Here is a 27715-nt window from a genome sequence, read left to right on the forward strand (position 1 = left end):
AAGAAAAGAGAAGAATCAGCTGGTATCGCGATTGAAAGACCGGCTTGAGAAGTTGCCGGGTGAATTTCGAGCAGGAAGGTACGATTCTAGTGCTTCCAGTGTTCCTAAGTTTACCGAGGTCGCGGTCTGTCGAACGCGAAACAGGAAACCCCGTCCCTCGAGAGAAGACACCTTCCTCGACATCACAATACGATAGGAAGCGAAGAGTTTCGAGACGTTTCGCAGTTAGTTGCCCTCAGGAGATGAAGGCGTAAGTAGGTAAGAAAGTTATTTCCCGACCGGACACGCTTAACCCTTCCCCGGGGCTCCTTTCCCCCTGGTACAAGGTCTTTGCGGCGCTACCGCGACGCTGTCAGAACTCACCGCCGCACCCTTCGCTACCGTCACACCTCCGTCACGAACTGCTCGCCTGGCGTACCAACCATTCGCGATGCATCATGTTTACAGATACGTGCGACTGAGAACAGGAGTTTTAATCAACGCGAAATAAATTAACAGATTAATGGCAGTGATAAAATGTTTGATTCATTTCTTAGTCAAATGTAATGTCCTAATGAGCGTGAAATAGGGGTTAAAATCTGAAATATTTCATGTTGAACTGAATTATTCATTAACGAACAATTTTAATTTTCGTAATAGTGAAAGCGAGGTAGTAAGCAGGAAATGTTAAATGCGTGGTACCAAACCACAGATTATGAAACACTTCGAGTAATCTTAAATATATATTACGAGATATATGAAATAATAGTAATCTAACGACGAACTGTTTCTTCCTTCGTCGACTCTTACCACGCCATCCCCATTATGTCTACGGATCAAAAAAGATATTTTGACGTAGATATACGTCCTCCATATGCTACACTTTAATATTCTTCCACGGTGTATCAACGTATTAAAACATTTCGAAACGAGTTATCGAGAAATAGATTCGAATACAATGATGCAGTGGCAGCTCGAGACAACGACGAACAATTACTTTGTACGATGCGTTTGGGCGTTGGCCAAGATTTTCATTGCTTTAAGTAACATATATAAATTGTTATTACGAGATATATCGAGAAAAAAGAGCGTCTATTAAAGCTATGAATTAGACATTCTTATCGCGACAACGCGTAATACCATGACGCTGTTGTTTGTAAAGATAGCCAGTCAGAAGACAAGCTCATTGTTCCCGCGAGCATCGCTCCAACGAAACGTCGCAAATCGTCATCGTTACACCGCGGTAAACTACTGCATCCGAGTGTCATTTACTATTGAAGTCAAGCTAGCTAGTACACGCTAAACTTAGCATTCGGTACACACCAGCAGTAGAAAGGAAATGAGTGGCTTGAGTTGCGTTTTATACCCTACGTGAGAGCTATAATGCTGACGTCTGTACTAAAAATAATAAATCAAGAACAGAAGTCTATCTATAGAACGGCAACAATTCCTATCGTCTATAGCATTTCGCGAAACTTGCTGCTACTTCGCGTTACGATCTTACACGAAAGAACGCGTTTCTTCGCGTTACACATCCAAAGTGGGCTATTTCCCTTTACAGTTTTAAACACAGTTGTTGTTACGTGTCTTTGCGACGTGTACCCGGCTTTGGTAGAACGTCGCGTGATGTTCAACGTGTACAACCACGAGAAAAGGATCGCAAGGCCTATATCCGAGTTTGCATCGATAGCGCACGAGTTACGTGGTTAACACGGTGCGTGTACTTTAGAGCCAAACAACGCTTGTGACCAATGTCCAATCTTTTTACGGTATACCTTCATAAATTTCAAACGTGAGTACGTTCGAGGGTCATAAAGGAGAACTTTACGACAGACGTTTGCTATGTCAGTTACAACAAACCAATGTAAAATACAAAAACGGAGAACTTAGTAATTATCTTTTCTTCGAAATTTCTCTCTTGACTGTTGGTCTTGGAATAACGTCCATATGTTACTAACAACATGTATACTACCCCTACCCTTATCCACTTATTTTACGAATATCATACGTTCTTGATAAATATTATTCGCTCATAAATAATAGGGTACCTGCTTATTTAGCACAAAACGCTGTGATCGATCAGGCTGTTAAGGAAATGATTAATTAGTCAGAATTATATATTGATACAAAATGGAGTTTAGAAATACGCTGAAACGTGTCACGGTTATTTCAAGAACTACAGGTACAAGTACGTAATTAATTATCAATTATACACTGACAGACGCAATCCATTGATTCTAGAATCCACGTAAGCAATTTTCAATGAATCATATATGCAAATCAGAGAAGTCTGTTAAAAATCTTTCCAGCTCATGAAATACATAAAATCAAAGAGCAACTACAAAATACGGTGGAAAATCTAATAATGCAAGTGCCAAGAATTTTTATACGATTTTTATTATAACATAAAAAATAATAATTCCAGAGTTTTTGATAAATTCCGAACAATTTCTGAAGTTTCGTGCACGGATTTCGTAAATGTCCTACAATTATACTTATAAACGAAGGTGTACAGTAAAGCGAGAAGATGAATCGGACAAACTGATAGCAAGCACGTTAAGTGAAATTAGCAGTGCTAATTATTGCAACTCTATCTTCAATAAGAATTTTCCTTGCGATTTCAACTCGTTGGTGTAAAGTTTGGGAATCTCGGTTATTCCTAAAACTCCTGCAGACTGTTGGCCCGTGACCCAGCCGGTATCGGTTTCTCCCAGAAGGCGCCCCTTGCGAGGGCGCGGAAGCACGTGCGCGTCCTTATCATGCTGCTGCGAAGAGAAAATAAAAAGAGGAGAAAAAGTAAGACAGAGAGAGAGAGAGAGAGAGAGAAAGAGAGGAAAAGGGAAAGAGAACGTTGCTACGAGCCGTACGAGAAGAAGAACGTGAGTTTCAGTGACGTAGCTGGAAAAGTGCGCGACGGGGGTTGCCCGACGACATTTTGTGAGATAGAAAGGAAATGCTCGTGAGGCAAGAACGGCGAAAGAGAACGTAGGAAAGGGAGGAAGGCAGTATACGGAGAAGAAAGAGGGAAAGGTCGCGGAGTTTAAAGGCTAAACGGCCGGGATGTGCGCCATGCATAACAATTAGCCTGGGAAAATCATGAAAATGTTGCGGACCTCTTTTAACTCCGGGGCACTGGCCCTCAAGTCCCTTTTGCCATTGCCGTCCTTCTTACCCCCGTTGAGAAACCACCCCCACCGTGCGTTCAACCCCCTCAACGGAAGCACGGCGAGATAACGGAGAGTTACACGCCCTTCCTTTAACCCTTTCCGAGAGGTTCTCGCTTGGAAGACCTTTACAGTGGCTCTCAAATTCTTTTCTTCGATCTTAACCAATTGGAACCAACCAACCTATCACGATAACGTGATAACAACTTTTTCGAAAATGTAAGACAATTTTGTATACAAACAAGCAAATATTGCAGAGTCGTAATTTTCCAAGTTACGTATGTACAGTTATTTGCAACAGTATCACGCGGACAGTCTTTAACGATAGTAAAAAGTAAAATAAAAATGACGTCGTCAAGAAAGTTGAAGAAAAAAACTATTCGACATCCCCATTTGGCGAGGCGAGTTTAATTAACTGGTCTAGAAGAACTCAAGAGGAAATAATCAAGTATAATAAGGAGGATAAGAAAAGTTTGAGTCCCTGCAGAGGAACTTAAACGGGTGTATATACGACAGACGTAAGCCGGAAATAAACGTTCCAAGCAAGGCGGCAAGAGACAGGGTTGATATCGTGTCATCTGAAGGAGCGGGAACCATCAGGGATGCACGCACGTACGGCCATATTAGGACTGGAATAATATATGAGATTCCTTCCAGGCAAGGTGCTGCTTAACGTGATTTACGTAATCTTACAATACGGCGCGGCGTGCCGGGTTAGATCGGCCACATATTATATATTACTCGATCCCAAGGAACACCTACCACCTTTCAAACGTACTACGACCAATATACACCCGGCGCTCACTGGGCAATTGACCTATCGGGTGATAATTTATAGAACCTATTTGCGCGTGAGATTGTAAATAGAATTTTCAAAGGGAATCACGATCGTTTCAACGTGCATTTCAACTAACAGAAACGCTTTATGGTTTATGTACGAGAACAATGAGAAAAAATAGCTTGTATAACCATCGTTGATGGCAGACGTATCAAGATGGAGCGAATGTAAATTATTATCGTACCATTTAAAATTGATTTCAGTTTTAAACGCGCTCGTAAATGGACGTCGAGAGGGCTTGCGTAAAAAAACCACCGATCAATAATGAACTCATTTGGATATCGTGCGTAAATAATATCAAGCAGAGGGGCCGGTATCTGAAATAATTGCATGTCGACGATCATTCACGTTTTATTGCATCGAACGCATTTTCGATAGCCAGATGGAACATTGTCCCGCGTAAAAATCTCGGTCGTGGCAATCTTGAAGCTTCGAAGCGTCGTACGTTAGATCTAAGGCACGTTGGGCGGAGTATATGCATAATTCGACACGATACTAACCGCGAATAGGCCGTATCTACGAACACCCACTTAATTCCGTAGCCTAAACAGGAAATCCTCCTTTCAGGTAATTGCATGACTCAGTTAAATCTGCGAACGGCTGAAGCCCGTTCAATTAATCAATTACCGCCAAGACAGCCTCGATTGTCACCGAGAACTCGCTACCGTGGAATTATCGCAACAAGAACATAACACGCAAAACTAAAACGACCTATATGACAAATACATAATTCCTTTTTCTAAGAAAATTTACAACCACATCGAAAGTGGCGTTTTATTCATAAGTATCGTCGGTTTGTCGCGAAGATATTTCATCGCGGCCACGATTGTTACGCTTCGGGCACGTGCAATATACGTAAATATACGCGTGTCGTGTGCACGTTCATACACGCGAAACCTGAACGCGTATGTGTAAGTCGATAAGACAGCGTGCATGTACATAAAGCACGTGCGTGTAATTTCCGAGTCAGTATCTCAGTGGGCGACTGCACATTAAGCTCTCTTCATATCGAACCATGCGCCCTTCATCGAGACATACGGACCTTAAACTTACGTTTTAAGATGTTAACTTCTCGTGTAATGACACTTTACTGGGTAATATGTTGATTATTTATGTGGTAGAAGCTGTTTGCTGGGTGAGTCAGTAGACGTCAGGATATTTGGTATGAGAGATCCCTTAGTTCCTGCAGAAGAAAACACGTCAAGCCGGTTCTCGGGACCAAGAAAACGGAATTAAACTGCATTCTGCATTGTTCTAAAACGGCGGCGTCGCGACCGACCTTGATACCAGAAAGACACGGCTCGTACTAGGTGGAATTAAAACGAATTTCTTTCTCTAAAGTCACCGGCTGCTTCGATTTTAAAACGTATTCGCATAATCGAGCATCATCGAAGATCGTATTATACGCGAGATAAGATAGTTCACGATACTGACATTACCTTCCAACGTTTGACTGGAAACTGTTCTTGGATTAATACGAATTAATCGCCGTGTTAGTTAAAAGGTCGCCCTCCCTGCCTTCTGTAACAAACTTCTAGCCTTTTTGATTTACGACCATACGCCTGCTCAAACCCGCTTGTATATCGTAACCGACACGTTGTACAACCATAAATCCCTTTACACCTAAATAACTACTATCCGTGTAGATAATTTAAGTGCACGTCATTATGACAAATCGATTACACGCTCTCCGCACAAATAATCGGAATACAAATGACACCGCGAATATTTTGCCGTGGCGTTACACACGCGCCAACGTGCACACAGCGAAAACCGACTTTCCTATTTATCAAACCGTGAATTTTCATCGTATGCAATTGGCCTTGACAATGAGACGACGCCGGAGGAACGATCAATTATCGATCTCTTTGGATGTGTCTCGACTCGCCGAGCTAACCGAGGTAATTGCTTTTAAAATAGCTTTCGAAGGATCTCTCTATCGTCAGGCAACGCGGAAACGTTACAGAGAATTTTTTACAATTTTCACGAAGGAGACGCGAAGTGGGGGGAAAGCGAGCTCGATGAATAACACCGTTACAGAAAATCGAGCGACGGTGTTGTAACAAGGAATACAAATGATCTAATTTACAATGGATCCCGACGGGTTTGAAACTTTTTATTTCGCAATCCACACCGCGAAAACTAATCTAGCCGATGTAATAGATCAACGCTCGATATCTAAAGTACGATGACGTGAGTACCGGTGTTGGTATTCCCCTTGGGAATACCTCTGATCAATCAATAAACATGTGAAATAATCAAGTGATCGCGATCGGCCGCCTATCGTGACTCTCTGTTAATTTCTTGCGCTACCAAAAAGCAAGAAAAGAAGAAAAGAAGAAAAGAAGAAGGATGTAAAAGGTAAAGCAATTTATCATGCTGTAATCGCAATTTCAAACGAGCGTGAAGAAGTGTGGCGTATCGATTAAAAAATAAAGCACCGGGGGTTGAATCGTGCCTTTAACACTTATTTAAGCTTATTCTCGTTTCAAGAGGATAAGGCGCGAACGTAACACGCGAACGGGTGACTTAAATTTTTCGGGGTCTCCGGGCACGTGTCACCGCGTTCTTCTTTTAAAGCAGCAAGGTAAACTCATTGTTTGTGCGCGCACTCACAAACGACATTATAAAGCGCGCGTGTAAGGCTATCCCGGTGGCTCTATTCAAGAAGGTATTATGAAACTCCCTCGGAAAACGTACTCTCCGCTTTGTTTCACCTTTTATTTTGTTCTGCTTTAACCGGATGGGAGGAATGAAATCCGTGTACGCGTATATATCTGTACGCGTCGCGTGGCCGCCCTACTGCTGCATTTAAATGCACCAACACCAACGTTTAAACCGTGAGCACACGTACGCACGGGCAACCAGAACATTTACAAGTTACAATGTCGAATCGTCTCACGTCACTTTCGCTTTCTTTTTTGTCAGGCGTACAAAAGTTGGCTACGGAAAAGAGGCAGAGAGAACAGCGGCTCGAAAGAAAAATTTCAGCCTCGCGTTAATTCCCCGATGGTCGCGGCGTGTTCTAAACAACACGTACACACAGAGAGGCACGTGTATATTCGAAACCCGTGGTCGTCGTCGTTGACGACGTCGACGACGACGACGACGCTTAAAGCCTGCTTTTGTGCTTTGATATTCAGCCGAGCCGGTGTAAACGAAACCTCCAAGGCGCCATTCATGCCGCTTTTTTTCAATTCCGAGTGTACCAGTTTAAAAATGCTGGACTACGGTGTATGTATACAGTGGTCGCGCGCATCTGGTGACTCGCAAATGCCGCGATACGAAAATGTTTCGTTCAAGCGGTAATGCACCAACGAAGAATAAACAGGCATCGCGTTTGTAAAACGCGCGCGAGCCGACTTTCTTCGCAGCGCGGCGTGGTGTGGCGCGTGCAATTAGGTCGGAGAATGAGTAATGCTGCTACTCTAATCTCGACAATGGGCGAACATTGAGAAAGTAACGGACCACAGGAGGCTCGTGCATTTCTTAGGCCGCGTAAGAACCACGGGAAAACTATCGTAAACAACCGTTGTTCCACGTCAGGATGAAAAATGATCGTGAAACGATCCGTCTTCGAATGACTACTCGGAAACAATGTATATGTATGCAAATGAAGAGGAAGAAGACGCACCGTACCGGTGACGTCTGAAACGAATTTGTAGATCGTGGAATCGCGGAAAAAATGAAAACGTGGAACCTGTCATTAATGAGTGAAGGAAGTCGAAATTCATTAACTCCCCACCAAACGTAGCGATTTCGAGAGCGGCACGTTTATTCCAAAGTGTTAGAGCGACACGGGAACAAACGATTAGTCTTCATTGAAAACAAAAGAGAAAGGAAACGATCAAATGTGTGCGAACTACACGCGGATCGACGTCACAGGCCGTGATTGTGGTTATTTATATAACAGAACTCTGTAAATCTCGCGTTTTAAACGACTCTGGCTCGCGCGCTAGGCAGCTTTATCGAGAAGCATGATTTTATTTATAGGAAACCGATAATGACCATACGAATGCAATGTGTCTGTTCCAAGTCATAGAACTGTTCGCATCCACTTCGGTGGGGATAAGCAAGAAATTTTAACGACCGCCGTTTTTTCGTTCGATAAAAACCGGCCAGTAAATATTAACGACTGCACTGATTAAAACAGTTCGATTGAAATTATGGTAAGAAGATACGCGAAGACAATTTTCTAAACGATCGGAAATGCCTGGTCTCGCCGTGTTACGTTCGCGTTTTCTAAGACGAATCGAAATTCTCACGAAAGATACCATCGACTCGAGGCGTTGTACTTACTAACATTGTGAACGATCCGATGATCGAAGGTCAGAGGGATTAATGCGAGGTGCGAAGAAGACCTTGTCCCACGTAGAACAAAAGTTCGGTTCTACGATTTTCTAGGCTGGTCGGTATCGTGACGCACAATGTCTTTGCTTGTCACGGGAACACAGGGGCTTTAATAACAACGCATTGTTAACAATAGCTTGACAATAGTTTCTTTTGATAATACGAACCGTGCGGTGCGAGTCGTTAGGCTTGTGTACGCGCGGTGTCCATTATCATGGCAGTTCAATGAAATCTTTAAACGAACCACTCTTTATTTCGCTTGTATCAGTTGTTTGCTCGACGCTGTTTACGCCGCGTTACGACCGCAAATTGCTTTTGTGCTGTTCGATGCTTGTGTTCGATCAGCGTGTGTATTACTTTTTTTTGTTTCCCTCTTTTTATTTCGCCTCTCTTTTTTATTCTCGTTTCTTTCGTCATTTTCCGGTTCCCCCAGTCGATGACACCTTGCCACCGAAAAATCGTGTCGGAGCGGAAATAACACTAGTATGGCGTATCGTTGGTTTCGTAAACACTGACTAACGAACGAGGTACACACGAGGTCGCTAATCGGTGGACGTAAACTCATTAAGCGGATGTAGCAATACCAGTAATATATTTTTCCTCTTAGAAAATTGCTTTTTTTCTCGTTTTCGTCGCTGTTTAGCTATTATAAAGCAATCAACGCGACAGCCAAACCCGAGCGTGTCTCTTTCTATGTACGAGCGTTCGTCCTTTCTTGGGGCCGCTATTTATACATTATAACCGCAAATGCGATAGAAACCCGCGTTTCTTGTCGGCCTGAGTCTGAGTTCTATAAATTTCCAGACAACGAAAAAAAAAGAGGAATTAATCTTCTAAGAAACGTGTAACGATACACACGGTATAAACAGCAGAAAAAGAAATTATCTGTGAATGGTATTAATCATTTCAATATTAAATAACTTTTTTTATTCCTCGGTGTGATGCGCATCGTTAATCGCGAAAGGAAGAAACATAGAAAGGCTTCTTTTTTCATCCGAGAAAATAACGACCGTGCCGTACGTACGATGAAACCTCACGGTTTTCCCCGTTATTCGGTCCACCTTGCAAGTCAGCGCACAGCGCGGCTATAAATAACCAACTGTTTACTCGCTTTTGCCCTCAAACACTTTTTAATGTTTCTTATTCCACACGGAGGTCTAAAGACTCGACTGACTGGCGGTAGACGCCACGTCCATATCCGAGTGGAAAAGTGTAACCTGCCTCGAATACGAGAGGAGAACATGAATGAACAGAATCGTAAAGGAAAGCTTTATCGAGTGCCGAGGAAAAAAGATTGCCGATTCAAAGTATCGATAAATAAACGACGATTTAGTAGCGATCGTTACCTCGATGTTTTCCACCTTCTCGAAACTCGGCAACGTTATTCCACGAACATACGTGTCAAGAAACCATGGTAGAACTTACCGAACCAAGATTTACTTCTTATCTGTGGCTGTAAAACCATTACAACCCGACACGCTTAATGGAAACTCGCTTCGAGAAATTTAACTTCCGGTTAGCAGAGGCGATTATCTCTGCCGTTTCATGGGCATTCTTTTGCTAGAAATAACATTTGTAATGAAGACACATATTGTTCGGTGTAATTACAAGATCACCTAGACGCGATAGCGACCGTTTCGAATCATACAACGATGATTCCGCTTTCTTTTCCGATACCATTATAATGAACTTCGGTTTGAAGCGAAATATGACTTCACCGTGACGTATTCGCGTAGTGAAAGGAAGTATACATAGTTATTAGAAGATCAACCTTCAATGACATCGACGACTTGAATTTCGTCGAATTATTCTTTGACAGGAGCCATTAAATCGCTCGGATTCGATCAACGAGACCGAACCGACGAACGAACCAATTAAGTATATTTTCATGGAACGTCCTCGGACAAAAACGGCCGGCGATGATGAATTAAATGGGCGAGACAAAATCGATATTTTAACTCGTAACGAGTAACTTTTTGCGCGAAATAATTGGCAGGTCGGTCACGCGAGTGACTTCATCGCTGTGCAAGTTATTCAAGGTATGCTAAACAAGTGAAACACACGATAAACTTAGGTATTGTACACAATATCGTAACGTCACGATTCATCCTTGAACTTTGCTTCGATTCGGTCGGAGACGCGATCCTCTAATTATTCCGTGGCAACATAGAAACCCAACAATTAGAGAAACGCTATTAAATCGAATTGTTTAGGACACGGACGAACGTCTAAAAACTCGTGAAAACGGAATTAACTTGTTCATATCGCAACAACTTGGAATTAGGCTGTCAACGTCTCGGAGATCGATCGATATTATCATTCGATATCGTGTGCAGCGTGTACACGTGGTCGCGCACGCGTTCCACGTGTAGCGGCACTCCAGGTTTAACGTGTCGACGAGACGAAACGCGAACGAATAGGAACAAGGACTCGTTGAATAACGTCGAATCGACATTAAATAAGGAGAACCAAGGCAATCTTACGGGCGAAATACGTGTGTATGTAACCTATATGCGGTTGATGTTCACATCCATTAAAAAACCATTACGATAGTCGTGCTATTTCCGCATAGCATTTCTTTAAACCTAGTCAACGGTAAACAGTTATTTTCCTAAAGCTAGCGAGTGGCGCGTATGGTCGTTCTCGTGCAACAATTAGACATTTACACACGGCAACGCGTCGCATAAATCTCAATAAAACGCACGATAACGATTGCTTACTCACGTGGTAGCGAACCGCTGCAAGAAACTAATGATTCACGCGAGACCCCAGAGCACCTCCTCTTCAGTGTACACGGATGTTAACAGCAATCTCCATCGTCTCATCGGTGTATCATTAAGGTGTACACCTGTTGACGATCCACGGAGGAATGTTGTCTCTCTCTCTCTCTCTCTCTCTCTCTCTTCCTACCCTGCTATATCGAGTTTCGACGATGCCTCGATTTTCACGTGCACGAACGAACATTAATCGATTTTCCGGTAACACGGTACGCGGCAGAACCTTGCATCATCGTGAGGAAACTACCCAACATTCCGCTTATCGAGGCAAACGCGGGAGCGAAACCTCGTTTGATCCTCGGGACGAAGAACAAAAACTATCAACACGACACTAACAGTCCACTGAACTACGAACAAGGATGAGCGCGACACGAGTAAACAAAGCGTACCAAACCTTTATAGTCTCCGCAAAATTTCGTTTCCACAATTAATCGATCCTTAATGAATATTATTAGTATCTGGCGCAACAAACGTTTCACTTTATACCGTCACACATTTAATGATATTTAACAGTATTAGCAACAAAAAGCTTGGTTTTTATCGATGGCACGAGTCACATTCTTGCAAATCAATATCACGATCGCATCGCGATCACACGTCGCACGTCAAATCCAGGTGGAGGGAAAATCACGTGCACTGAACGACAGACCAGCAGGGCAGACGGTTCTCCAAAAACATCATTCCAACCTTGAATCACACGGCCGGAGAATGGAAACAAATTAGTTTCTCGATCGATCGTCGCGTTTTCAGCCGTTATCGGCCGCGCGTTATCCGTACAACTGAAATGCGATGCAACCGCGATCGATGCTTCACTCGACTTGGCTGGAACACGCCGGTACCCACGTCGACGGACGCAGCCACGAGATTCGATAAATCCGACACACGCCGGAGAGCTAACACGCGGGATCGGAGTAGAACAGACGGACCGACGGACGGAAACGAAGCACACACGAATGCCAACCAAAGAGAACGCACGAGCGAACGAACGTACGAACAGGCGAGAGCCTGGCTGCCTCGTTCGGTGAACAGCCCGCGGCCCCCACGTTGTTTGTCTCGCGAGTGGCCTGTTTACATGTTGACTCTCTGTTTACGCGTTTTGTATCCCCCCTCTGTTCCCGCCACCACCTAGCAGCCGCCGCCGAACCACCACCCACCACCCGCCGCCGCTGCCGCCGTCTTCCCGCCACTGTTCTCCCGCCGTTCCGCTCTAACCCGTGCGTCACCTATCGCGTCGTTTATCCTTTTCTGTGCTAGGCAGAATCGAGGGCCGACGAGAGAGCGAGTCGAGCACGGCTACGCCGAATAAAGCCGAGTTTACACTGACCGGCTATAACCGAGTACGAACGACCGCTACGAGTCGCTCTTTCGATTCGGCTTCGTGATCGTTCGTGACGCGTCGACGGGCTACCGAACCTCTCACGAGCTTCCCTGTCATTTTCGATGTCGCCACGCTTCCTCTCGACAAGCCGAGCTACAGGTTGCGAGATCTTGAAACTCGAGAAGAGTGGTTGTATTTTGGATTGTTGAAAAATGGAATGGGTCGAGAGCTAGAGTTTGAGTCAAGGCAGTTTCATTGCGAAATTAAACTATTGCTTCGCCTTGTTAAGAAAAGAATGTTGCGTGTTAGCTCGGATAGTTTAAACTTGTTCCATTGTTCCATGGAATATCGAATGAAACGTAGGAACTATAGTACAATGGAATTTATATGATAAACAGATATTTTTAATAGGAAAATAAAACTCGCCACTCTTAACGATATTTTCATCAGGTTTAAATGGAATGTCGTAATGACGAAGGAACGACGAATTTACCAAAAATGTCACGGTGTTCTTCGAGGCTCCCTTTTGACAAAGTACGTCAGACATGCTATTTTAATACGTAAGATTCTACAAATTGCTCTAACTACTTATGTCCATAGACCGATCGATTTGACGTTAAACATAAATTCCAATCACTTTTGTATCTTCTTAACATCACGCCGAGTGTTCCAAACAGATACTGACCATCAAAATTCAAGCCTGTAGGAGACTCTTGATCAACTATAAATTTCGTAGCTGTAGATCTGTAGATAGTTCTCTTAGATGATCGCAAGCGGTTCAATGGAGAACATGAAACGGAAATTATTATCAAATACACCCTTTAAAGTAGGTAGCAGTACCCAGTCAAAGAAACATCCTGTAGATAATAGAAGTAGTTTGTGTCTGTTGTTATCAGACAGTCGCGTGAATACATGTATGCGATTAGCGAGTACAAAAATTACACGCAGACGACTCACGTATCGAAGAAGCAGCGCGCACCATTATCGTCTTAATGATGCGGTTTTATCCGTTATTTATCGTTTCTATACCTAATACAAGGAGGCTCGTGATATTAATAGCCGCCGAGGCAAGAACACGCCGGGGACGATCGTCGCGACTTCGTTTTCACGGATATCACGGGCTAATTGAAATTACACGGCACGTGCTTATTAAATCGGCGTTCAGGCGATTTCACCGAAGCACGCGTTTAATTAGATTTTCTTTCGGTTCGTTCTCCTGGCTTTAATCTCTCTGAACATTCTCCGATCTTTTTCTCGATTCTTGAAATATTACCGGGACTTTGAAACGTCGTTAAGTTGTTTCGCGATTAGATCATCGTAAAGTTCTTGCAACATGGTTATATATCATAAATGAGACGGAATATATTGTTTATTCGACGTGTACAAGGACTGCGATAGAGAATTATAGACAAACAGATGACAACGTGTTTAACGGTTTATTATCGTTGAGTCATCGCGATCGTCGCTTTCAACGCGACAGAAGCAGAACCAATCGAAAAGAATCCGACGAAAAGATGACGTTGGAAATCGAACCTTAACCACCGCCCACGTGTAGCCGTACGTACCATCGACTTCGATCTTTCGTGCGTGGATAACGTTTTCTACGGTTACCAAGCGTGTGACAGTATACTTCGTGACTGTCTACTGTCGCTTCGCTGTTTCTATTCCCTCGTGTCAGAAAACCTGACAGGTCAACGCAGACTCGCAGTATCAATCTCGTCAATGAGTTTCGACGTTTTCATGTCGAGTGCTCAATTTCTTAGACCCGTTTTACGATCAGCCGATAACAGCCATTCGTTTATGTTTATGACCGACTATTACGCGCTTACCAATATGAATTTCCATCCGAATGTAACTCGTCGACACGTTGCATTCGTTTGCAACAAGACTTATCGCGAGTTACGACCGATAGACCGTTTTGAAAGAATGTCTTAAATATAGAAACGAAAGTTTGTATTTTCATGGAATCAGTGGATTCGATTGATTAATCCTCGTGGAGTGCAATTCTTCGAGCGAAAACATCGGAGCAACACGGCTATTCAAACACATGTCCCGCAATGATACTACGCAGACTCGAGTTTCCCTTCTCTCTGTTCTACTTCAATCATCTTTTTTGTTTTCTGTCCTCTTTTTTCTCTCCTGTCTCGATTAACATGATGCATCACAAGCGGTAAGAAATGGTCTTATACATACATTCAGTTTATTTATTTGTGTTGCACTTCGTGGAACGATTGCGACACGTCTCTGAGAATCATCGACTACGATTACGAATCTACGATGATAAATGCCTTACAAGTTCATACAGAGATTTCGTACAATAAAAATTCCTATATACAATGTATCGTACTTTCTGATAAAGTTGAACTAGCTTCGCACTTAATCATTTAATGTCTTTACAGCTTTCAAACGATATAAATAGATAATATTTCAAGATATTCGAAGATAATTACCCTGGTATTTGCCGAAAAGATTCTTTTTGAATGAGACAAAGACTTTAAATCGACGGTGATTAAAAGATTTAGACTGACCAAGTTCTTTTCTTAATCGTTACTCGAATTAATAACGTCGGATAATTTTTAAGAGATTATTAAATACGATATAAAAATCGCACGAATAGTCTAAACCAAGAGATATGATCGTTGTAATGATAATTTGCCACAGATCATCTCGGGGTCTAACGCATATTCGAATTAACTCGATTATCATTACCACGGCACCTCGAGATATTTATCTTTCCCCCGATAAGCCCAAGCCGAAGTGAAACTACAACGGAGCCGATCGATTTAGCCATTTATCAATTAATCTTATCGACGTGCTCGGTGTGCCCATAACGAATTCCCGTTTTAATCACGTACAGCAAGCTATACTTTCGTAACGGCGGGCCTCTGTTCAACGTCTGCTTCGTTAATAGCGAGTTAATTGCATCAGGTGCAGGGGAATCCCTTTTTCCGTCACTTCGAACTGGACCAAAAAAAGGGAAAGAAAAAAATACATCGCGATCATCCTTCTTTATCCTTTTGAAAAGTAGAAAATAAAGACTAGAAGAGACAAGAGGAAACTTTTTAAACAAAAGGCAATGTTGCTCTCTTGTGTTTGCTCGATCGCCCACGTTGACGAGAATTTTACGATCAGGCTTAAATCAATCGCAGCCCGGCGATGTTTTTCGTCGAAATATGTGTTTCTTATTTTCATGAATCATAAATCGGTGCTTCACAACCGGGTGGGCTACACGTGCGCGAGGAAACGCTCGATTGAGATACGGCGGCGTATAAACGAGCATTTATTAACTGGGAAACGGTTGCAGTTGCCTTATCAATTCCTACGTTTGATTTTTTCGTGTGATAAAATAATTATAAATATATAATGATATAATGACAAAATAAAATAATTAAATATAAATAATATTTGAAAGATTCAGTACAAAGATAGTACAAGTGTCAATACCTTTGACTTGAGAAAACCGTGGGTATGTTTGAACTCTGATAAAGAAATCTTGTACACTTCAAAACGCTACTACGAGTATACATAAAAGTTTAGAAATTCATAAGGGAATCGCTTGGAAATACTCACAGATACTCGTTTTTATAAAAACCTCGTTTATACCACCTTTTTATCGAACATCGAATTCAATTTTGATGGTACGGTAGTCACGTGTCGGGCGATTATTTCTGTCAAAAACAGTCCCACGCTATTTACCCGAATAAACATTATTCTCGCTTGATCATTAGGATCAACCGCTGAGTTCTTGTAAAACACACTGGATTATAATACGTGACGGGTCATTTTATTTTGATGAAGAGACTATGACGTAGACCGTGACAACGAGGGGTAGACACGCGGATAAGATAGTTCGTATATCGCATTACTACCCACCGGACTTAGGCACAACCACCGGAGGATGGTTTAAGGGGTAAATCGTCGCGTAAACGGCCCGGTATATGGACTGGCGGGATTTCGTTTAGGAATTGGCGCGAGCGAGCGAGTGAGAGTCCGTAGATAAGGTAATCCGGACCTCGAAAACTCTCTCAGATTCCGAAACCAGCCCGGCGCCACAGAAACTGTGTACCTGCAGGGTGCAGGGGATTGGGTCTCGGTCAGTTTAATGCGAACTTGCCCAATACCAAGTGGTTTCTCGTTGGTAACAGGCCTATCGCAATCCTGGAAAACAATAAACAGACTTTGCCAACTTAAAGGATCGTACGGTCGATCGAGCATTATTAATGCCTTGGCCAGGATCGATTATTTCCAATTTGTTTCGTCGAGAATTGGCAGCGGTTGAAGAGAGTAAGGGTGAAAATAAGGGGTGCTCGAAAAGTATAGAACACTGAGAAGCTTGAAGAAGGCGTTGCCATTATTAAGAATCTCGTTCGATCGTTTTCTCATATTTTTCTACGTGTTTCTTCCCTCGAGCTTAGAATTATTTGAATAAGAATTTGAAAAAATTATATTTGAAATTGACAAATAAAAAGAGAGTGTAAAATAAGATCACGGTGGGATCGCGGGTAGACTGATTGATCGACACTCCCACCAGAAGTCAGATATCGAAGAGCCCAACAACTTTTCCCATTATCGTCAATATGCAGGCTGAAGCTTTGGTTTCACGTTCGAGGGCGTTACGGCATCGATTCTATGGTAAAAGGAAACCGGTTAAATCGCGTCGACGACCTTTATTGCCGTCTTAAAGCAGTTAAGTTAATCGGCATCAGCATAAGAAAACGGAAGGGGCTGCGAACTTGACGCGGCAGGAATCGAATCGCCTTTCCTTGTATTTAGAGTTCCAGACAAAAACATTAACATAAATCACGGGGGAACGGGGGAACGGGGGAGGCAGAGGGACAAGCAGAAGGAGAGACATCGAAGATACCAGAAAGGAAAGATCTAGGCAGGATCGAATGTTTATTCCGATTCCCTTCGAGCGTTCCCTTACGGCACACTTTACAGCTCCATCGAGCCTCGTCCTGCTTCCTTACCTCCCGCAATTAGTGCCTCGAAAACTTACGAACCATTTGTTCCCCGGATACAAAGAGAAAGTTTGAATTAAACTGCCAGGTTCTCGAGGATATTCAACGAATAAAACGAAAGGCTGATCGTGATAGTCTAAGATCTAGATGTTTGACTCCGAGTATGAATACGTACGTGCTATGAGCCATTAACTGGGCGAAAAATTGACGAGAAAGTGATCGAGGGTCGTTCTGTCAGGGAGCGAAAAAACGCGTGTACATATGTGAGAATGCGCAAAAGGAGAGGGGGAAAGGTGCCACTTAACTCCACCCCTGACGTTCGTTCCCGGCGAACGCACCTTGCGTTGCGCCACCGACAACCCTCGACCTCAACTCTTTCACTTTTAGCGGGAATTCGATGAATTGCCAGTCGCTACGGGCAATAAATAATGCATTTTGTGTTTGCCCCCGGTAAAAGGGTCCACTCTTAACCGTCCCCACCTACTCGTGCTACCAACCCTAAATTTTCCAACGACTTCGGTCGAAGGCGATCGAGGGGCGCGATTTAGTGAAACGACCGAGAATTGATACAGTTACTAAAAGCTGCGTCGAGAATCGAGTGTTGCTTGACCGTCACTTAGGGGAAACCGAAATCTCAAAATTCTCGACACCCTCTTCTCGGTATTCTTTATCGAGCTTTCCAACAATGGTTCTCTCCGGTTGTAGAAAACAACGAAATATTGTAACGAAGAATAAAGGAAGAGCTGGAAACGAATTTCTTGATAATAACAGATCCCCGCAGCCTTAAAGAGCAATACAAGAAAATGAACGAGGCGGAAGAGAATATCGGTATAATAGTAGCATAACATTACAAAGTATGCATTGTCTGCAATTTAGCAGGCAGGGCAACGCTGCCAATTAGGTGCAACTATTAAGCAGACAGCAGATTGTAAGATGATTCGAACGGTTTCCTCTGAATTCAATCGCGTACAAAAGGAATTAATAATTCTTATTGTCCTCTTTTGGTCTTTTCTCAAAACCATCAGGGAAGCTGGGCCGATGGAAAAAATAGCTATAAATATCTCGTTCTTCCATTCGATATTTATCGAGGCTCGATCAGGCGTAAGAAATTTCCTCGAGAAGGATTACTCGATGCTTTTTATCGTAAATCTGGAAGAAAGGGAAGGACAAACTAAGAAAGAAGGGAGAGAAACCAGCGACTTATCGCGGCAATAATTAATGCACGGGACCGAACTTCCGAGACTTCTTTTACTCAACTAAAACACAAATTGCTTGTTTAATATATTATTAATTGGTAATTTCCGACTGCTTTATAACGCGCCGCTTTACAACCGAACTGCAATTTTACTCCTGTTTCCGGGGAAAACATTTTCGTTTCGGATTTTCATTTCTTATAATTCTACGCGCAAACAAATCATTTTTATACAATACGCATTTGTCTCTATATTGTAATACTCTGCATATATGTATTTAATATGAATCATTAATGAAACATTTTTTCTTAATTTTATAATTTTTATTTCACATCCTCCACATTTAAATCTGTACCGTACAAATAACTAGGCTGCAAATCTTTATACAGCTTCACTCTTTTGTAAATATAACTAAAGAAATGGAAGCCAAATAGAGACTCGTTTCATCTACAAAATATTGTAACGAATACTCTACATAATTACATATTTGTGCATCTCTACTTTCGTATACCTGTGAATTTTTTATAACACAATGAAGATGTTAAATAAATCGTGCGCATTTACAGCTAAACGAAAACCAAGTCTGTCATCAATCAAGTTGAATCAATGGTGTATCGACCAATCGATAAGGAGCTTTTTTCGCATTTTCTCATCCCCTCCACCCCCCGCCCCACGACGCCAATGAATGAAGGACGCCGAAGAAAGGAAGGAAACTTTCTTATTAACACGATCAATCAAATCGCCACGAATTTAAAGCATTTTTCACGATTTTCCGGATTTCTGGGCAGACCAGAGCGCCGAGAGAAAGAAAAATTCCACCAACCAGTAGTTAGGGGTAACTTTCGCCAATCGATGCGGGATTAAGAAGTGGCAAACCGCTCTTCCACCGACTAATTACGAAAGTGCGATCGCTCATTGGAAATAATCGAGCCGGACCAGCCTCGATTTCATCTTGTGAAAACCAAGGGAATACATTTCATACGACGTGGTCCATTGAATCAACAGCCAGAATGATATTGTTCTCATGGCGGAATTCTTGGATACTTCTTAATCTTACGCAAACGAAGAAGAAACTATTCTCTAGAGGGAGGATTTTAATTGTTTAGCAAATATCAGAGGGATACCACAACGAACGTTGGTGAGAAGGGAAAGAACTTGGACCTTCGAGCTCTCGTAAAACTCTGTAAAACGAGAATGAAACGTTTACTCCCATTGTTTATTGTCTTCCTGTGGCGCAAACCCTGGCAATTTTTTCCGGAACGTATATACATCTGCCACTTCTCGAACATCGTAATCGCGTTCATTAACTTTCAGAGTTTTTAATAGGAAACAGTCTGGGGAGAAAATGTTAGAATCGCAAAGTCACCTCGAGCGGTCTCGATACAACGGGCTGACTTTATCTTTTACGAGGGTCGCGCCAAGGAGGACGTAACGCCGTGAAAATTGCCCAATAAACTTAATTTAAGTATCCAAGCCGATGCTTCTATAACGACATACTAATCATATTCCAACCCTCGAGCGTACCACGCAGGAGCCTCATTTATGGTCGGATGTATAAAAAAGAAGAAGTTATTTTCTCTCCTCTGTTGCTATCAAAGTATCGTGAAATCTACACTTTCGTTATTAATCCCCAGGCTTTCTTTGAGATGATTAAATTCGTGTACAAGCAATTGTCCCGATACGCGATACATCTTAGAGAGATACGGCTGAATAATTCACGATAGGGTTGTGATGTACGATCGAATAATTCATTCGTGTGTAATGTCACGGTGCTACCGGTTGTTATATCGCATTATGGCACAGAGACAGACGTAGCTTCATTTAAATATCATAAACTAAATGAAAGCGTGGCAATGTCTGGCACGACTTCTGAAACGTCCATTCTCTGTGACTCGACTTAATATTTAACACCTGTGACGCCAGCCACGCTGTGTCCCGTAGACCACGTAACCGTCTTATTTTCCGTCACGACATACTCGTGCGTGTGTGTGTTTTATATACTAATCGGGAAACCGAGGAATTGATTACTCTCATTACTTTTTCAACGAACGTTGGCAAGCTACAAAGAATCTTGACAGACTGCAATTACGGAGCGATCAAGCAAACGATCAGACGTTAAATAATTCATCGACTATCCGAGATCAGCGGAATCGTGATACTTTAAACGATCGATATAAAAATGTTTAACTATAAAACAGGTCAATAAAAACTCGATTTAGATCGTTTCCCAATATTTTAACTTTCACCAACAACTTTCTTCGGGCGAAGCTATTTTCCGACTGATAAAACGAGGAAATTCGATGTTTATATACCAAATACGTGGATAACAATGTTTCTATACTTTCACCGGCGTTAAGATAAAATACAAGGTAAGGAGAAATTCCTCGTGCCGATTCGAACGGGTCAAACAACTCTCCGTTTAAAATCCCGATCGCGAGACCGTTCACTCTCGTCCCGCGCTCCAAACAGATTATCCAACGAAATAGTTGGCGAATGAATGCTAGTCGCGCTTCGGTATCACTACACTGTATCGTGTCGCTATAGAATTCTATACGCGAATACAGGAGGCAGGTTCGATCATCGATTTCCCTCAACCTCTTTCTCGATTGCGAGTTAATTGGCCCGTAATCAGGTAAATAACGGAACAACCGAGATAAGCTGAATATGGCTAGACAAGAACGTTCTCTGCCTCTTAGGATTCTGCTTACATAACGTCATCGTAAGTGATAGGCTACTGGTCGACGTTTTAGCGAATCTCCACGTAATTTAAGCATCTGATAAGAATCGTCGTATAATTTACAGAAAAATTGCAGAAAACAGGAATGAAACTAGTCGCTGAAACAGCCTATACTACGAATCTCCTAGCGTTATCGTATTCAACTTTCGCTTTAATTATCGTTCGACAATATCCCAATGGACAAGATATCTCGAGCGCTCGTAACGGGCGAGATAATGGAAAGCGCAAGTGACTCCATCGTGCATTATCGATACGAACGAATAATACGATCGTTATAATCTTTCGCCCAGGCGACGGAGGATATTTTCGCGCGATCACGCAAGGAAGCGACCAAAGAAAATGGGAATCCAATTGCACCGCTATTATCTGAAAAGAAGCAAGTATGTAACGAGCTTGTGGCGCGAGGATGTAAGCTCCGTTACCATCTTGCGGCGGTCGCGCGGAAATGGTATTTCATAAGGAGTAAAAAATAATCACGCTCGAGTATCCTCTCTGGCGACACTGGCTCTCTGGTACGTACCTATACATAGCTGTGTCTATACGTTCCTTCCTACCCATCTACTTGTCGTGCCTAAATTCTTTTTTCCCCCGACTACCGCCGGTGCTCGAATGAATGCACCCGATGCCAATGATTTCTAGCCCTGTTCCTGTCCAGGCAGACCAATCATTGCTTGTGCACGACACGCGAAGAACACTCTTTCCCTGACACGGTCCGGTAGCGTTTAACTTTGCCGCATCGTTTTAACCGTATAGAGAAGCGACTGATGAGGGGATTCTCAGTATCAATTCACCGTGTGCAGAGGCACAATCATTGAGGGCAAAGTCATCGGGGAAAAATAATTACAATCGGTCGCCTAGTAAGCGCGCGCGTACTCCACCAATACCCATGTCGTCATTCCACACTCTTTCTCTCTCTCTCTTCACCTCTCCCTCCCCCCTTGCTGCCTAGCACCCTGGGCTGACTCGAAACCCCTAAGTCACCCGTATCCCGGAACCACTTCACATATTCGCGGTTCGACGATCCTGTACAAAATCCTAGCCGTCGTTATACTTGGTGCTCTTTATTATTACTTTTTTATAACGATGTGACATACCGCGTCAAAGGTTCGAACCTGTATGCTCCGTGAACGGCTCGATCAACGAACAACAATACTAACGACATACTACTCTCTATTCTCTCTCTCTCTCTCTCTCTCTCTCTTCCTATCGCTGTACGCGCCCTTTTCGAACCATGTACATTCGATTCAGATCGAACCGTCACGCTCGCGACATTCGAATAATCGGATACCTCTGCATCGTATAGATACGAGATACCTTCTTGTGTAATTCGTTACGTGTAATATAATGACTGTACTAATGACTCCGTCAGCCAGACAAGCCTCTGCCATTGTGATAATCGTATTTGCGCGCGTCGCTCGAAAAGTCAGTGGTTCTCCAGCCGGACACCATTCTCGAGAGAAAAGAAAAATGATAACGTATAGGTATTATCGTTGCTCTGGACGCTTTTTTATCCTAACCGTGCAACTGACTGGGCTCTCTCGATTAAATTGCGCTACGCTATCGTGGTAGCAGCCATTTAGAGAGATAGGAGAACGTTTCCATTACCGGAGCACGCATTTCAATGACGCGAAGAAGAAAAGACGGAGAGAAGTTGGAGAACCAAAGCAGCGGCCTAAGGTGGTCGGAGGAAGAAGGCTGCCCAATGTTCTTGCCGACTCGTAGCCGCTAAGGAGACTGATCTATAAATAGCCAGTTGAACACAGACGGATCGACTAACACTAAAAAACAGGCACGATCGGCCAAGGAATGTTCATCCCTTAAGCTAGCTGGAAATCGATTAATTTCGCAAGAACAGTCGCACCCAACAACCTCTACACGAATGCTGCTTCGATCAGATTATCACGGTTTATACACTCATCGAATGAACCTGGGAGGATACGTGTCACGTTCAACTTTATCGCGCGATAAACCGTACAAGCGTCCTTTCTATGCAGAAACGCGATCCCTCGGTTCGGTACATGAACTTTTGCATCCTACTAATTGCACTAAGGGAGCATAAATGCAAGCCTCAACGGAATCAGTTTACTCCCGATGCATCGTAACGTCTCTGTTCCTCGCATTCAGCCTCGTTAAGATCATTAACCCTAATGGTATTCCCAACACGTCCCGCGTAAACTTTGGGGCGACTCATACGCGAACTTCCGGGAAGATTTTCTTCGTCGGCCTCCCCATTGCCGAGCAATCCCACTCGTTTTCCTCTTTCTTGCGTCTCGTTGCGCGATTTTCGTCGATGGCTACTATTCTGTCGTCGACCTGTGGCGAGAATAAACTCTTTCGATCGGCTCGTATCGGCCGACCATAAAACGTGCACGCCGATGACCAAGCTCTTACAGCTCGCGTATCTACATAACAGCTCTGTGGTCCGTTCTATTCTAGATTCATAACTATTAATACTGATGTCCGCGAGAGACTCGAGCCAGCAGCAACTTCTTGGCCAACGTTGACCATTTCTACCTCTCATCAATGGTACATTCAAACACGGGCAAACATGAATTTATCAACGAGAACGAACCACCAGCCGTGTATTGCCTGTGTAACGCACCGCTCTCTCCTAACACCGTACACGCCTAAATTTATTCATAGTTCTGCGTCCAGATGCATCGAGGTATTTACAGTGTTTCCCCGCGAATTAAAGCCTAGCTTATCTCAACTAATTAGTTTCCTCGTACGGCATGGTTTAATGAGACACGCGTAACGACGATGCAGGGACGATCGCGCGAGTATTGTATCTCTGTTTTGCAGTTACTCGCCGTTTCACCGTACGAAACAGAATCATGGGCGTGGAGCGTGAGCAAGAAAAATGTAATATAACGAGCATGCAGCAGATAGTGGATGAAAGGAAAAGACGTGGAACGCGGAGAGAGAACTAGAAAGAAACGAGCACGAGCCGCAGAGTTGTTTCGTTCCTCCCGTATACACGCAAGACGGTTGGTTGAGTTATTTAGAGCACGATTATGTACTCGATGATTCATATTTCAATTTTCTCTTTGCTAACTAACCGGCGATTGAAGACAAGTATGCCTCGATTACTCTAATCATGTGATTCTCCGTGAGTATGCGTTATCTTATCTCGACTTGTATACAGAGAACAAGTCGCACGATAATATTGCATTTCGTGTTGTTCAACGTTTCATTTCTGCGAGGAGATTCTCTTCGAGTACGCGAAAAAGGAAAATGTACCGTACAAGGTGTGTTCGACTGTTAGTAATCAGATATATGTACGTATGTACATATATTAAGTGTTTCGAATACTTCGAAGAATTTATAGAATACGATGAGTTACGCGATAGGTTAACGATACGGCGATTATTGCATGAATAATGACAGGAAAATAGAGGTGACTATGAGAGACATAAATCTGCAGGGCGTGAAATCTTGAAAAAGAAAGCAGGCGGACCCGAAAAAGAAAGTTCAAAGGAACGAGCGTTGAACTTAGGCGCGCGGTGCTGGCAAATTTTTCATTATCTTGCGCCATAATCTATTTACAGAAAAGATTTAAAGCTGGGACGTGCGGTGCTCCCAGTCTGGGGTTACTGAATTCATTATTCCTTTAAAAATATTAACTTTACTAACTCTACCATTTCTTTTCTTCCTTTTCCCCTTTTTCTTCTATAAAGATAGAGGAAGAGAAAAAGAAACAGAAACCCATACGGAAGAATGATAAAGCTTCATGACTTTTTTTCAACGTATACTTCCGTTTCTTCCTCGCTTTCCGTGAAATACGCAACCAATTAAACAATATTATTTCGCACTTTTCTAAATAACGTTACTAACGTCCGAGTTTCGGGTTTGCGCAATTATAGACAACGATATTTCAGCGATATATCTTTGGAAACGTCTTGCTCTAAGAGCAATAATTAACCGAATTAAATAATTGCCGTTGCACTATACTTCCAAGTCATATTTCAAGCACGATACATGTTTGGAGATATACGTCGCTACCGCTGTCGCAATTAAATTTACGCGAATCTAAGAATAACCATCGTTTGAAATAGAATCTTGTTGTCATTGGTTCACTAGCCGATATTCTAATCTCGCGAGATTAAATCGGCCAGCGAGATCTCCAGCCAGCGACGAGTATCGAAACGAAATTGCACATCGAATCTTCGAAAACGAAACGTGTCGTGCGTTAAACAAGTTCCTCGGCTCGTATGTACGCTATTAAATCCCGTTGCTTATGAGTTATTTCCACGGAATATTCCCGAACCGAATCGCGACGATGAAAAATTTAGATTTTCCCAAAATTTATATCGCACGTATACCTGCACTTCTTCCACCGCGGAGTGGTGGTAAAATTAGTATTTTGCCGTGACTCGGTCGCGATATTAAGTGGACCGATCGCGTAAAATAAATGAACCGATGAGAGCCAGCTACATACATACCGATGCTTAGTACACTTGGCTAACTATACTTGAAACTTCCGTGACCGCGAGGCGAAATATACCAAAGTCGCTAGGAATGGAGCAAAGAGCAAATGCGTCTGGTAGAGGGACGAACAGTAAATCTGTCTCATCGTTTGGCACGGTCGTGTTCACCACCTCGAATGAATTATTTACTTATCAATTATTAAGCGAAGTTGTCGTGTACCGCTTAAAGATTTATACTGGTCGAGAAATTGTCTTTGCATATTCACGTTGCCATTTCATAACAGATTCGCGATATTTATGACGTTAGACCGATTTCAAGGTTGCAATTAAGCCAAATATAAATAATGCTATAACCTATATTTCTATTATTTATAACCCATCGATCTCCCGGTTATTATATTTTTCATCAATTCGCTATTAGGGGAAAAAATAGAACTCTTAAATTATATGTCAAATGCACAATACCGTCGTTCAAGAATATACCATTCACTTCGTTAATTATTTTCCATGGCAACGCACCGACCTCGACGCTCCGAGAAAATCGAATAGAAACAGCGGCGGTGTATAGTAGTATCGGAACGAGCTCGAATTCTTTGTCAGACTTCCCAGAATAGGAGCAAAATGGAGCAAAGTCTTTTGGTTCAACAGAGAGTCGCGTATACGTGGTACACAGGCGAGCGGTAAATCCATCGCGTCGTTCGGTATGTAAATCGCTTATCGCTTCGAGTGGACCACTCGGTATAATTAGGTAGGTAGGTAGCTAGGTAAGTAAGTATAGGTAGATAGGAATGGCATCATGCGCGCCGACATGTATCTACACATCTAATGGCGAGGAGGACGAGAGCAACCTCGCGGAATTAGGCTCTTCCGTTGTTTCTATTACAAAATAGATGGCACGATATTGCGGGGCATCAACGGCGCAGCTAATCTCTACTTTTTTTTTTGCCGCGTGATACCGTTACGATACGATATCTCGATGATGCTAGTCGAATTATTTTAAGCAGCTGAAGATCGAACGATGCCGAGACACGAAATCGTTATCGTTTCCGAAGAACAATAAACATTTTATCAATAAACGTAATTCGAAATTAAATAAAAAAAGAATATGCAGATCGTATATACTATAAATTCATCCATATTCAAGATTTTATTTCGACGTTCGAAACGAATCGAAATGTTTCGCGATTATGTTTATGAGTGAAACTTTTAGAACGACTGAAATCTGTGGATTGGTTAATGTTCTAGCAGCTAAGAGGACAAGATATGAATGCACCTGGTTGAATCGAGTTTCCGTGTACGAAGCTGGGAGCAATCGACGTTGACGAGCATCACACGAAACGTTCGTGAACGATACGTGACAGGGGTCGGGAAATTGATGTCTATAACGCGGTCGCAGCTCCGCTTCAGAATCCGTAATCGATCGCGGTGGCGAAAATACAACGAAATTAACGCGATTCAGTTTCACGGAAAGTCGGTAAAAATACTGATAAATCGACCAGCCGGATGACGATGGATCGCGGAGGATGGTAACCGAACCATCGTCGTACGTTCGTCTGAAAATTGGCACGGAAGAGAACGTCGTCGTTCTAAATTACTCTCTTAAAATGTATCCGCAATAATTTAATACGCGGTTCGAGTGGCCCGGACGAATTTATAGCGTAAATAACACGGTACTTCCAACAAGCAGATATCATTAATCCCGTCGGGTAGCCACGATGAAGAAGCCTAACACTCGTCCCGTGCCGTTTCTGGCGATTCGTCGCGATAAAAGCCAACAAATCATTGCATCCAAGATGTATCCGTAACCATTAATCCGCGGCTGCATCCTATCCAGCTACTTAACGGCACTGGGTGAGTGCAACGAATGTCATCCTCTGCAGCCCCATGCACTGTCGTTCCGCGATGCAGGCCGGTCACGTGACCGACAGGAAGCTACCAATCGTCTTGCACGATTATCCCGGTCACCCTCTT

The 27715-nt window shown here is 42.9% G+C and overlaps 1 protein-coding gene across 14 annotated transcripts in view; it reads right to left on the reverse strand.

Annotated features, from left to right (window-relative positions):
- The window catches only part of LOC117231781 (forkhead box protein P1-like), a 245733-nt gene that overhangs the window by 177802 nt on the left and 40216 nt on the right, over nucleotides 1-27715 (reverse strand). The window contains exon 1 of one of the 14 annotated variants that reach the window (XM_033490539.1): nucleotides 11056-11492. The exons of the other annotated variants lie outside the window; for them this stretch is intronic. The gene's annotated coding sequence lies outside the window, so the exon portion shown is untranslated. Of the gene's footprint in view, nucleotides 1-11055; nucleotides 11493-27715 lie in introns of those variants that run through there. 14 annotated transcript variants of the gene reach the window in all.

This window comes from Bombus vosnesenskii, unplaced genomic scaffold (genome assembly GCF_011952255.1).
Source record: "Bombus vosnesenskii isolate JDL3184/JDL3185 unplaced genomic scaffold, Bvos_JDL3184-5_v1.1 scf7180000013273, whole genome shotgun sequence".
Taxonomy (NCBI): domain Eukaryota; kingdom Metazoa; phylum Arthropoda; class Insecta; order Hymenoptera; family Apidae; genus Bombus; species Bombus vosnesenskii.